The sequence below is a fragment of the Euleptes europaea genome, chromosome 4 (assembly GCF_029931775.1).
Source record: "Euleptes europaea isolate rEulEur1 chromosome 4, rEulEur1.hap1, whole genome shotgun sequence".
In the NCBI taxonomy this organism is placed as follows: domain Eukaryota; kingdom Metazoa; phylum Chordata; class Lepidosauria; order Squamata; family Sphaerodactylidae; genus Euleptes; species Euleptes europaea.
The window spans coordinates 34888196-34900635 of NC_079315.1; the positions used below are offsets into that span (position 1 = coordinate 34888196).

The 12440-nt window shown below is 46.3% G+C and overlaps 1 protein-coding gene across 1 annotated transcript in view; it reads left to right on the plus strand.

Moving 5' to 3' along the window:
- The first annotated feature begins 1765 nt into the window (after positions 1 to 1765).
- Positions 1766 to 12440, plus strand: part of ELAVL2 (ELAV like RNA binding protein 2) — a 199766-nt gene continuing 189091 nt past the window's right edge. The window contains exon 1 of the mRNA XM_056847803.1: positions 1766 to 1786. The gene's annotated coding sequence lies outside the window, so the exon portion shown is untranslated. The remainder of the gene's footprint in view (positions 1787 to 12440) is intronic.

The following is a 12440-nucleotide window of genomic DNA, read 5'->3' on the forward strand; positions in this document are numbered from 1 at the left end:
GGTTTCCCTCCCCCCACAAAAAAACTGGGCATGTGTAAAAAAGCTGACAATCCATACTGACCAGCACTTAGACAACACTGAATGGTAAAAAACAAAGTATTTATTTATGATTGGTTTATCTGATTTGCCATTGCAAAGCAGCTGCAGAGTAAGGATGGGGAGCTGCAGAACACACAGGTATGAAAAGCTGGTTGCTGGTTACTGTACTAATGGGAAGGAAAATGATAAGCAACCCTCTGAACAGCTACAAATGAACGGGCATCTATCGAAAAACTATCCATTGTTGGCAACTGATGAACAGGATGTGAGTTAAATTACCAGATGCTCAAGAATTGCTGCAATAAATCTTGGATTTCTGATGAGTTTGGCCTGGCTGACCCAAGCATGCACATTGCTTGGTTTCTTTCCATTTGTACAATTAAGTTTGGTTCACACATACACGTTTATCACATGCTAACTTCAACAGCCACTGGCTTGCATCTGTGAATGGGCCATCATCATACATACCTTCATCATCCGTAGCCTCATTGTTGCAGCCAGTTCACACGTTCAGCCACCGAATCCAATGTCCAGCAATAATCAATGGCACAGAACCCAAATGACATCCCTGCCTGTGTGAATCAGCCCTTGATGTATGGGGGAATTGACTTTCCTGAAAATCAGAATATGCAAAGCGAGCTCTTTGTGATACCACAACCCCAAAGCAAGAACTGTGCATGTACAGTCCAAGGTCTGTATATGTATATGTCCATATGTATATGGATCCATGTCTCTTTTTTCCCATCAGACTTACACAAACAAATATACATGAAGCTGCCTTATAATGAGTCAGACCATTGGTCCATCAAGGTCATCATTGGCTATTCAGACTTGCAGCAGATCTTTAGCTCTTTCACATCACCTGCTATCTGATCCTTTTATCTGTCAATGTTGGCGATTCAACCTGGGACCTTCTGCATGTAAAGTAGAGGCCCTACCACAGAGCCAAGGCCTCTCCTCAGCAGCTCAGGTGGGCCATTTGGACTGGGGATATTGTGCGGAAGATCTAAATGTCCTTTTCCCAGGTGCAATGATACAATCCACAGTGCCCCTCCCACTCCCACAGCTGTTTTTAGAGCCAAATCACATGTCTGGCGTTCCAACTCCACTCTCATGTGCAAAGACACATTTGTCCCATTCCTTCGTGACGTGTGTAGGGATACATACTAACAAGTCCTAAGCGCATCCCTCAAAAAAGCAGAATATGAGGAGGCCAGAGTTTCCATGGGTGTGTGTGTGTGGTGTGTATGAGAGAGAGAGAGAGAGAGAGCATCCTTGTCAGCTTGAGAAAGGGTTTTATTGAAGGGGGAAATACATCCATCACTGGGAAACAGAGCAGGTGAACCGAGATGGGTTTTCTGTTATCTCTTCTCCCTTCCTGCCTTTGGACACAAGTGAGCGAACCATGCCCCCCCCCGTCCCTCGGCCAGGAGCTCCGACCGTGATAACCACCCGGATCAGCTTGGATCGTCTCCCTAATGTTTTCTGGCTAGTCTTTTTTGGAGTGGTGGGGGGGGGGGGAGGAGAAAGAAGAGGGGTGGTCTGCTCCTGATTGGTCAACCCTCTCTTCTTTTGTTTTGGAGACGATTATAGAATTGACTTCCAAGTGCTGCTCTCGCTCGCTCGCTCTCCCCCACCACTCACCCCCCCCCCCCCTTAGATGGTCCACCCAGCGTCGGGCGTGTTGCAAATTCACAAGACCGCTTTGATTTAAAAGGGGGCGGCCAAGCATTATGAGCTTGCAATGGTAAGTGCCCTTTTTTGGGTTATCTTTTTTTTCCCCTTCCCCTTTCCGTTTGAAAGGCAGGGTGTGTTTGGAGGAGGGGGAGGGGGACGCTTTGGGGAGGGGGGAGGGGTCGGAAAGGCTCCTCTTCGGAAAGTCTCCGCGGGAGGAAAACTTCGGCTCTGCCTTGGGATGGAAGGCAAAGGGTGTCGCGGTTGGATGCGTTCGCATGCTTGGCTTTCTTTTCTTTCTTTTTTCTTTTTCTTTTATTTTTTTATTTTATTTTATTTTTTGGACGTCTGGGCTTGCATTTCAATGATCCCGGAAACGGGGCTGGGCTGGGGAGACGCGCAACCCGAGGAAGGGGGCTTTGGGTTGCGCCCGAGCCGCGAAGGGCGCGCCAGGCGGCCCAGCGCCGCCCCAGAACAATGGGGCTCGGGCGGAAGCGCGCGGTCGCTTGAGCCTCCTTTCTTCCCTGTTCCAGCCAGGGTTCAGCCAGGATCGAACGCACGGACGTTCTTCCCTGTTCCAGCCAGGATCGAACGCACGAACGTTCTTCCCTGTTCCAGCCAGGGTTCAGCCAGGATCGAACGCACGTCCGTGCGTTCGATCCTGGCTGAATCCTGGCTGGAACAGGGAAGAACGTCCGTGCGTTCGATCCTGGCTGAACCCTGGCTGGAACAGGGAAGAAAGGAGGCTCAAGCGACCGTGCGCTTCCGCCCGTCTCCCGTGCGCCGCGGACGCATCTCTCCAAGGCGCGCTGCCCGAGCGCCGGTTCCCCCCCCCCCGCAGTCCCACTCCGATCGGAGAGGCGAAGGGAGCAGAGGAGCCGGCCCGCACCCTTTGGGGGTCCTGGCTGGAGTCCTGTGGCACCTTGAAGACGACACGATTGGAGCTCGGATCCCCGCAAGCTGAGGCCGGGAGCGTCTTGAAGGAGCCTTGCTGCTCCAGGCTCAGGCTTCTGCTCATCGAGAAGGGTCATCCCCCCTCTCTTGGTTCCTCTGGCTTGGAAAATAGCTTGGCATCCAGACATTGGCGGGTGATCGTGTTTAATAGCCCCCCCCCCCCCCCCGCGCTGTGAAAGCAGAGCTAGTGGCTGCGAGAAGCGTGCTATGATAGTGGGTCCCGCCACTCCCCCCCCCCCGTCAGTTGGCAACCTTACACTATTGTTTGAGAGAGATGCTTGCCGTTCGCTGGGGTGACCCCGCTGTTCCAGAGCTTTGTCAAGGCGTTGCAGATCAGGGGTCGGCAGGGCTCTGAACCCCACACACTGTCCACTGGATCCACTTTTCTGTTGTGACAACCACCACCCTCTTGTCTAATCAGGCTGGCAATGGATCCAATCCATTGAGGTCCAGAGCAGAGATCCACGCCCAGGTCCTCCTTGTCCAAGGGCACTGCTGGAGCCACTTTCACACACTGGCTTCCCTTTGGAGGTGTCCCCTCTTCTGATCTGCACGGCACTAGCTTTGTAGGTTGAACAACAATATGGCTGGCAAGGATTCCAGAGGCACAGCTTTTCAGCCCAGATGTTGAGACAGAAACTGCATTCTTGAATGTCTGCCTGTCAAGCACCCATCGAGAAGCTCTGAGTCTTTAATAAGTGCATGCAATACAGCAGTCCACCACCTGTAGAATTCCTGCCTATTAAGTGCATAGCACATCTATTTCCATGAACCATGCACTTGTTCAGTGCACAAAGCCACTGTCAGGGAAAAGGTGGTAACACCCACACACCTTCCTGTTTCATGTATCTGAACATTATTTGTTGAAAAGATCGTTCAGGGGATGTCCCACTTATAAGATGTACATTTTGGTACATTCACCCTAGCAACCCCCCCCCCCCCAATTGAACTCTTTTATGGCATTCTGTACCTTTGAGATGAGTTTCTCTTTTCCGTCTATGTGGATCATTAGCAATGATACAGAGAAAGAAGGGTTTGAAAGGGGGACAGCATCAAACCTTTTATGATTTCCAAAATCGGACATCACTATTTCATTATAGCCTTGGTTGCTATCATCTATTCATGGCAGATACAAAAGTGTTCCCAGGAATATTAAAACCAAAAAGCAATTCAGGCCTTTTATGCATGGTTGTTTCCCTCAGGGTCACCCCTGTGACAACTTTGGGTCTTTGTGTTGATTCTGTATGCCATTTCCCACCATTAGAAGTTTCCTCGCTCTCCCCCTGCATTTTCCCACATTTTGCCTGGGCTTTCAGGGACCTATTTTATCTCGCATTTGAAAACACAGGCAAAACAGGGGGAAACACAGTGGGAGAGCGAAGTGACCTCTGATGGTCGGAAATGGCATGCATAATCAACACAAAGACCTGAAGTCATTGAGGGGGTGACTGCGAGGGAAACAGTCATGCATAAAAGACCTCAGAGATCCCTATCATGCAATGATGTGGGAAAGCTAACAAAGTTGGGGGAAGAACAGTGGCCAGTGGGATAGGGCTGCATCTGGACATCTTGGGACATGGTGCTACCACGACACTATCCTGCGTGGACAGGCCAATCCAATGGCAAATTATTGTTACAGTGCATCAATATTTCAATGGCCAACTACTGCACTATTAACCAGATCTTAGTCCAATACTCTTACCGCTCCACAGCACTGACTTTCCTTCAGATGATTTAAGACTTCACTTGCAGGGGCTGGGGCTCAGAAGCAGAGCCCCCCACTTTGCATGCAAGAGATCTCAGGTTCCATCTCCAACACCTCCAGGAAAAGATCTCTGGTAATAGATATTGGAAGAGCTCCTGCCAGGCATACTGAGCTAGCTGGACCAATGTTCAGATCTGGCATAAGGCAGTTGATATCAACAAGTGAAAAGGGAATGACTGTTGTTCTAAAGGTGGTTGATGTGTCACAAATTACTATCAGAGAAGGGAAGCAGGCTAGTAAACTCAGATGGAGACTAATAGCTTTGGTAGGCTTCCTTGGACAAGCAACACTTGACCTTATGCTGGTGATCCACATCCCTCTATTTTCACCACCAGCCAACTAACTTCAGCAGCCGCTAGAGACAGTACAAAACTGTGTCAAGTGACATACAGAAACAAAGGATCCACAATATTGAAACAAAGCAATGTTTTTTTCTGCAATAAAAGCCAACTCCCCTCCTGGTCTTTCTGTCCAGTCCAATCCTCACCTTTATGAGTCCAGCAGTGTTCAGTTGGACTTTTCAATAAGTGTAGTCAGGACTGCAGTCCTAAAAGAAATTGCTGATATCCTATAAAACCTGTCTGAAAAATGGAGATATTCTGTAAAATATTCCTTTTCATGTTTCTAATGGGGAAGGAGGATGAGGTCCTGCAATCCTATTAACCTCTCTTGCTTGTAAGCTCAACAAGACAACAGCAGTATCCTGAACTATTGTTTCAACAATGTCAGAAACACGTCTACCAGAGGTCACTGTAATTTGCTGTTAATAAACCTAATTATTTTAATAGCATGCTGATAATTGCCATCCAGCTCTGTTCTAATCATTAGTTCTCTTGCACTGTGGCATACCAATCTGCCGAGTTTTCATCTGCTTGAGTCTTGTTGAAATGGATGGGCATCTCAGAAAGAACCCTAAGGACAGATGACTGCAACTAACGAGTTCTAATAAGACATCCACTGGGTGCTTTGGAGGACACAAACTTAGTCCCAAGATAAGGGGGTCCAAAGTAGACAATAAAAATGTAAACCACAGCTACCTATGGCTGGAAGGTTATGTGCCGTATCCAAGACATATCAAAGTTATTGATCTGAGAGGGCTTTGAAAATTAATTCTAGCAGCCACAGAACATATCAGAGGAACTGTATGTTGTTTAAACTAGGGTTGCCAAGTGACCTGAAGAAAACTGTCCTCATCACCTTTTCTGCTTTGAACCATTTTATTTGCTGAAATCAGCAGGAGAAGCCTTACATGTTATGAAGACTTACCCCTTCAAACTTCAGAATCTGTAGCATTATCTGACTGGTAATGTCTATGCATCAAAAAGCTATGTAAAGAACAGCTACGGTCGGGAATTTAAAAGTTTGTAACATTACTTCGAACAAACAGAAATGTAAATATACATTCTTTTGGGGAGTTTTTGTAATAAGGGATGGACACTTCAGAGATGGGGATGTTATCATCTGACAGTGTTCCAATGTCTTAAAAATGTTGGCAGACAGAAATCCAACAGGTACATATTTCCCCACTGTTGAATCACTGTACACTGACCGATTGGATGAGTTGGAAAGATTAGATTCCTTTGCAGGAAAATCTGACCTGCTGATAGTTTTTTGCCTATCCAACCACTGTTAAAGGCACAGGTGCACTACTAGGACAAGGTGGCAGTCTTACAGCTTGTTTGTTTTCTTTGGGATTGTATGTGAATCACTATTATGTCAGGACAGTAGCCACAGGAAGACCTCCCATATCCCTTTCATAAATTTTCAGGTTTCTTTAAAAAATGGTTTTTGATTTTTGTTTTTACTAATTGCAGATTTTCTTAAATTTCATCTAAATGCATGGTACCTTCTGGGGCAAGGGGTGCAAAATTCTGGGGAGTCCTGGTTGCCCAGGAGGATCATGGAGCCAGACCAGTCAAGTGATTTGTTGTCATCTAATGTTTGGATTGTTTCAGCATTGTAATAAATCTGAAATGCAAGCAAAGGAGAGCCTTCTGACCTCTTAGTTGGAAAAGTCAAGTAGGGTTATAGTGGTGATATGAACAGAGTTCCATTTGCTGATGCTTTTGATTAAAAAAAAATTACCCAAAAAAAGAATAATTGGGATTTACTTTTTATTAAAGTTGCTGTCAAAATCTGGAATAAGGGGGTCCATATGAACTGGATTTTGGTGTCCTTAGTTCTCAACCCTGCTTTGGCATCTGGATGAATAAGCTGGACATCTAAGGCTGGAAAAGGTCCTGGCAGTGATGTGGCATCTTTTGTACCCTTCTCAAATGAGATTGGACTCATATATGTGCATTGATGCTAGCAGGGTCAGTTGCAAAAGTCGATTTTATCCCTGTGGCCAGAGAGAAAATGTCAGGGAGTGCAGTCACCCCTGTGTGACAAACACCAGCCCAACTTTTGCAGCAGTATGAAAGATATCCTCTTAATTAATCCAAGAAAGGGTGTAAATTTAGATGAGTGGTGAATTCGCCCACCTCTACTTTCAGATTGTTAAATTGGTCTCTGGAAGTCAAACAGCAGTTGCTTATGGGAGCAGGAAATGTAGGAGTTCCTTTCCATCATCACTTAGGAAAGGAGAGCGCTTTTGTAAGAATGGAATCAAATATGAAAAGCACAAAAATCAGAACGTATGTTCTCTTCTTGTTTATGACAACAAAGAAAGGGGATATATATATAAATGATGAAGACAGTTGAGCAAGGAGTACTATAGGCATCCTGGAGGAGGTTTTCCTCCATAGCAGTATATCCCAAAATAAGACACTTTGCTTTGGTCTGGGCTATTTGTGCAAGAACAGGTCTAGAATGTCTTTAGCCTTGAGGTTCATCCTGTTACCTTCAGGTTATACCCAAAAGCTGCTGTCAATGTGTACAGAACAATTTCCCTATTTGTGAAAATGTACAAATTAGGATGAGGCACCCGGTCATTTCAAAATATCTCTAAGCCTGCAGAGTAGGTGAAGTTTGCTTGGAAGTAGGAGGGGAATCCCATAGGGATGTCTTATGTGGCTACCATGGCAAAGAAAGACATCCTTGAGATGGCTCCAAGTTGTGAACATAACTCATTCAGTAGAAAAAGGTTTAATGTATAAGCTAAACAAATTTGCCGCTCTTTCTGCTGTGCCCCACATCAGCCTAGATTGGGGGTCTTGGAATAGGCTGGAGACCCCCAATCCAGGGTGGTCTGTGCCCAAATAGGGGGAACTAACAATAGTCATATTCACGGCAGAACCAGTGCTTTGATGTAGGTGCCCCTTGTGATTAAAGAAGGAGACCATTGCTCCTCTTTCCCCACCCTACCCTGAACACCACTCCTGATAATAGACAGTATCATTGCTTCTGCAATGAGCACAGAATGAAGAGCATCAGCAGATGAAAAAGACTGAGACCAGCTGCCCTGACAAAGAAAAATGGCAAGAGCTGAAGAAATGATGAGCATTAAAATGTCTCCCTGAACCCAACAATATTTCTATACTGCTTCCCGTTGCCCATGTTACAAGGACACGTGCTAAGGTCCGTGGATCTTATCTGGTTTGCTCATCTGGAGATTGCTCACCTAGAAGTTGTGTTTATATAGTGCTGGATGCTAGCATGTCAAAGTTGGCGTGCTCCTTGAACTCAGTCCTAACTGAATGGGATCGTATATGTGCACTGATGCTAGCAGGGTCAGTTGCAAAAATCGATTTTGTCCCTGTGGCCAGAGAGAAAATGTCAGGGGGTGCAGTCAGCCCTGCGTGACAAGCGGCACCAGCGCGGGTCCTTGCCTTCCTTTGCCTCTGGCCCCCAAAATAAACACTAGCCTGTCATCATGGCAAAACAGGGCCTTTCTCTTTCTGAAGAAGGAGCTGCGGGTGGGAATGTTAGACTTGTTTGGGGGAGGGGGAGAGTGAAGGATCTATTTTCGACTCCCATTTGTTAGCAAGTCAAGCATTTTCTTCTAAAAATATGTTCGGCTCTGACTTCCCGGTGGGTGCATTCTAAGAATGCAACGGTGTCTTTAATGTAGCAGGCGCAGTTATGCCGTCTGTGTTAATCATGCTGTTTGGACACATGTGCCTTTCTGGGTATTGGAGACAGAGAGCCAGGGTTGGCTCAGTCTCCTTGTCTACCACCAAATGTCCTCCTGTTCTTTTGCTTGTTCATTTCTAAGCAAGTGGGCAGTTAAATTTCACATTAAATTGCACGAACATTGATGGCGTTTGGTATGCCATTCTGCGCTGTCTCACTCGGTGCAACTGCAAGATTAAACAGATGGCCAAAGGAGCCCTGGAAAAAAGGGAAACCCTCTGTGCCCTTTTTTGATGTGACCTTAACATTAAGGAGATGGCACCATAAGTGCTTTTGAAATAGGTATTTTAAAAAACGTCTGATTTTTGCAAGAAGGTTCAGATTTCCTTTGGTTAAAAAAAATCTCACAGCAATGTAATGCAGTGAGTGAGCTTTGAAAGTTGTACAGCAATTATGGTACATAAATCAGCTCTCTCTACTATTTCTCAGACTTCTTGTGCTCAAGACCTGCCTTTTACACTTCCCCTATCTTCTCCCTTAATGCCACCCCATACCAATCATCTGTTCTATGAGTGACATTCAACTCACCGTTGTCTTGGCTGGTAAAAAGAGAACATCTCTGCTTGCACAACTTTCTGTGGAATTTCATATCCATGCACACATCCCTCCAAGGGATCCAGGTTCAGTCAAGGAAGGCCCACCTGGGAGTTTTAGAACTTTTGGGTAGGGACTTGTAGGAGAGTGAAAGGGGAGGAAAGTGGTCATGTTATGTTCAGACAGCATCAACAGTTGTCACACTGGGCCAGCTGCAAAGGAAGACAGGACCCCAGTTGCTACAATTGCCAACTCCAGATTAGAAAATTTCTGGAGATTTCGGAGTGGAGCCTAGGAAGGGGAGGGTTTGGGGAGAAAAGGAACTTTAGTACGGTATAATGCCATAGAGTCCACCCTCCCAGGCAGCCATTTTCTCCAGTGGAACTGATCTCTGTAGTCTGGAGATCATCTGTAATTCTGGGAGATCTCCAGCCTCCACATGGAGGTTGGCAACCCTACCTGTTGCTTTGACAAGCAGGAATATTAACTGGCACAGTTTGTCAGGTGGGGTGAGGAAAACTGCTCCCCTTGAAACTTCCTCTTTTGAGCAGTTTAGAAAAGGACACGTCCATCCTCGGACTTACCTGTCTCAGCGGCACTTGCAGGATTCACAGGTTAGTGGGTCTTAAGACCCACCCATTAACAGCTCAGACTTAATCTTTCTACTTTTACTGTGCTCATGACTATCTTTGCAACTCTTTCAAATGCCTAATAGTAAAATTGGGATGGGGGCACAAACTAATACACAGTGAAAGATTATTTGTTTATTTTATGCCAGAGTTGAGGGCCGTGACTGGGTGATTTAGACATACACAACCTCTTTTTTCACTGCAGTGGTAAAACTTGGGTCTGCATTGTAGATGGGGACCCAAAGGTCTGAATGGGTGTTCCCTTGATACAGAAGACTCAGTGCCAAGGAGGAAGTTAGCCTAGATCCCTTCTTCTCCATGACATGGCTGGTTATCTAAATGCAGTGACTTTTGTAAAAAAAAAAAAAAAAAATTGGAGGAAGATTCAGTTATGACCCTCCTTGCCTGCAGTCTGAAGTGGTGCCCCAGGCCAAGCATGAGCTCTGCTGTGAGAATGACAGACTCTAGAAATAATGTGGAAGACAGTAAGAGGAAGCAGCAGCATCTCCCCTTGTGTTTCTTCAGAGATTCTTTTTAGGACTTCAGGGCCCAGCTGCATGTCTAGTACGAAATAGGAGTGGGGGGCAGGTTGGCATTTGCAGGTGAGACATAGTGGGCTGATAAATGACTCTGACCTCATATTTGGCCTCTACCACTGATCCCATTTTTATCCTGGTGTTCCTCCAAGGAGTTCAGGATTCTCCTCGCTTTTGTTTTATCATCACAACAACCCTGTGAGGTGGGTGAGAGTATGAGAGAGTGATTGACTCAGCATTACTCAGTGAACTTTAGAGTGGAGTGGGAATTTGAACTCAAGTCTCCCCCAGTCCCGTCCCAACACTTTAATCATCTATGCCATTCTTGCTTTCTATCATTATTTGTCTTCCCCTCCCCCTTTTCCCTCTCCACTGGGATTCTCAGCCACTTGTTTGCCTGTGGGGGAAAGCACTTGGTGGATCTGCAGGAGGAAAGAAGTGACAGGGAGTTTTTCCAGGGAAATATTCTTCATATGACATTGATCCTGTGCAAGCAGCTTCACAGCAGGGAAGCTGTCCCTGCACAGCAATATCATATTAGGAAAGAGGGTAGACTAGAAACCTTCCTTCTGCCAACATCTGGTTTTCAGTGTGAGGCATATCATGTGAAAGAACATGCAACTGTTTGGGTGCACTTCTGCAGTCTGACACTGCCATCCCAAGCAGAGTTACCCCCTTCTAAGTCCATTTACATCAGTGCATGATTCTGCTTAGGGTAGCACTGTGGACTTACAAAGCTCCTACCCATTAGCTAAGCCCAGTTTTCCATGTACTGAATGAAAAGGTTAGTGGGCAAGCAGGCGCACTGTCGTGGTAGCAAAATCACCAAAGAGCACTTCATCATGCCATCATGCCATTGTCTCCAGGAATGTCCTATAACCTCAGAGTGTTGAAAATGTTTTTCTACTTTGTTTTAGAGAGAAAAACGGGATGGATTGATTCCCAGCAGTATGTGTGACTTGTCTGCCTAGAGCTGGTGAGAAAGGTGATAAAAACAAAATGAAGGCTTTGTGAGGCTGCAAAGATACGGGGAGACCAGAGAGCAATCTGGGTGCCATAAGAACATAAGAAAGGCCCTGCTGGATCAGACCAAGGCCCATCAAGTCCAGCAGTCTGTTCACACAGTGGCCAACCAGGTGCCTCTAGGAAGCCACAGACAAGACGAGGGCAGCAACACCATCCTGCCAATGCAGAAGCACCTATAGGGGAATTAGCAGAAAGGATATGTGCAAGTTTCTGATGGTGCTGCAACAGTCCATAGCAAAGGCAAGCTTTCACAGGAATATTTCATTAACGAAATGCCCATCACCTTAGAGATTGGTTGAGTGGGTAGCTTGCATACTGCTAGAACTCTTCATGTGACTCTGTGTGAGTTTGCCCATCAACAGTTTGCCCATCAACACTTTCTGGCTACAGTGGTTTGGGGGTTCTGCCATTAATTAGGAAAATCAAGACACCAACAACCCTCATCCACATTTTTACTGTAACCCATTCCACAATGCAGGGGCCTGAATGGTGCTGCAGGCTTGGACTCAAGTCAGTCCGATACGAAAAATGGAAGGGTGCTGTGTCCTAACAGATGTATATATCAGTGGAACTTAACTGTTAATAGATTACTCTGTCCAAGAGCGCTTCAGGGTTTGGAAAAGATCAAAAAACCCTCTCCTGGGCTGAAGAGAGAGGGGGCAGTTGTGTGTCGGTGTGAAAAGAAAGTGCAGTTTGAGATGCTGAAGGAGGCAGGGAGAAGAACAGAGAGGCTCGGCTCAGAGTTGGTGGAAACATCTCCCATGCCTCCACCTGGGCTCTGTCTGTATATTTGTAAATCAAACACCAAAAAAACATGATAAATGTCTAGTGCACTTTCTATTTCCAAGAGAACCAGCCAGCCTCTGGAACCTGTAACTGCCCAGCGATGTGGGCCATGTCCATAAGGTTGCCAAGTCCCTCTTCACAACCAGCGGGAGGTTTTTGGGGTGGAGCCTGAAGGGGTGGGGTTTGGGGAGGGAAGGGACTTCAATGCCAAAGTGGCCATTTTCTCCAGGTGAATGGATCTCTATCGGCTGGAGATCAGTTGTAATAGCAGGAGTGCATTATTCAGCAAGTGTGAAAGCACCCGTAGATTGGGATTGGCTCCAGTTTGCCTGCAGGCCTGGAGAAAATATCCTGTCTCTTCAATAGAGGCTTCTTGTGTGGAACTGGGCAGCTGAAGCTTTTCCTGCCATGGGGGTAAATAAT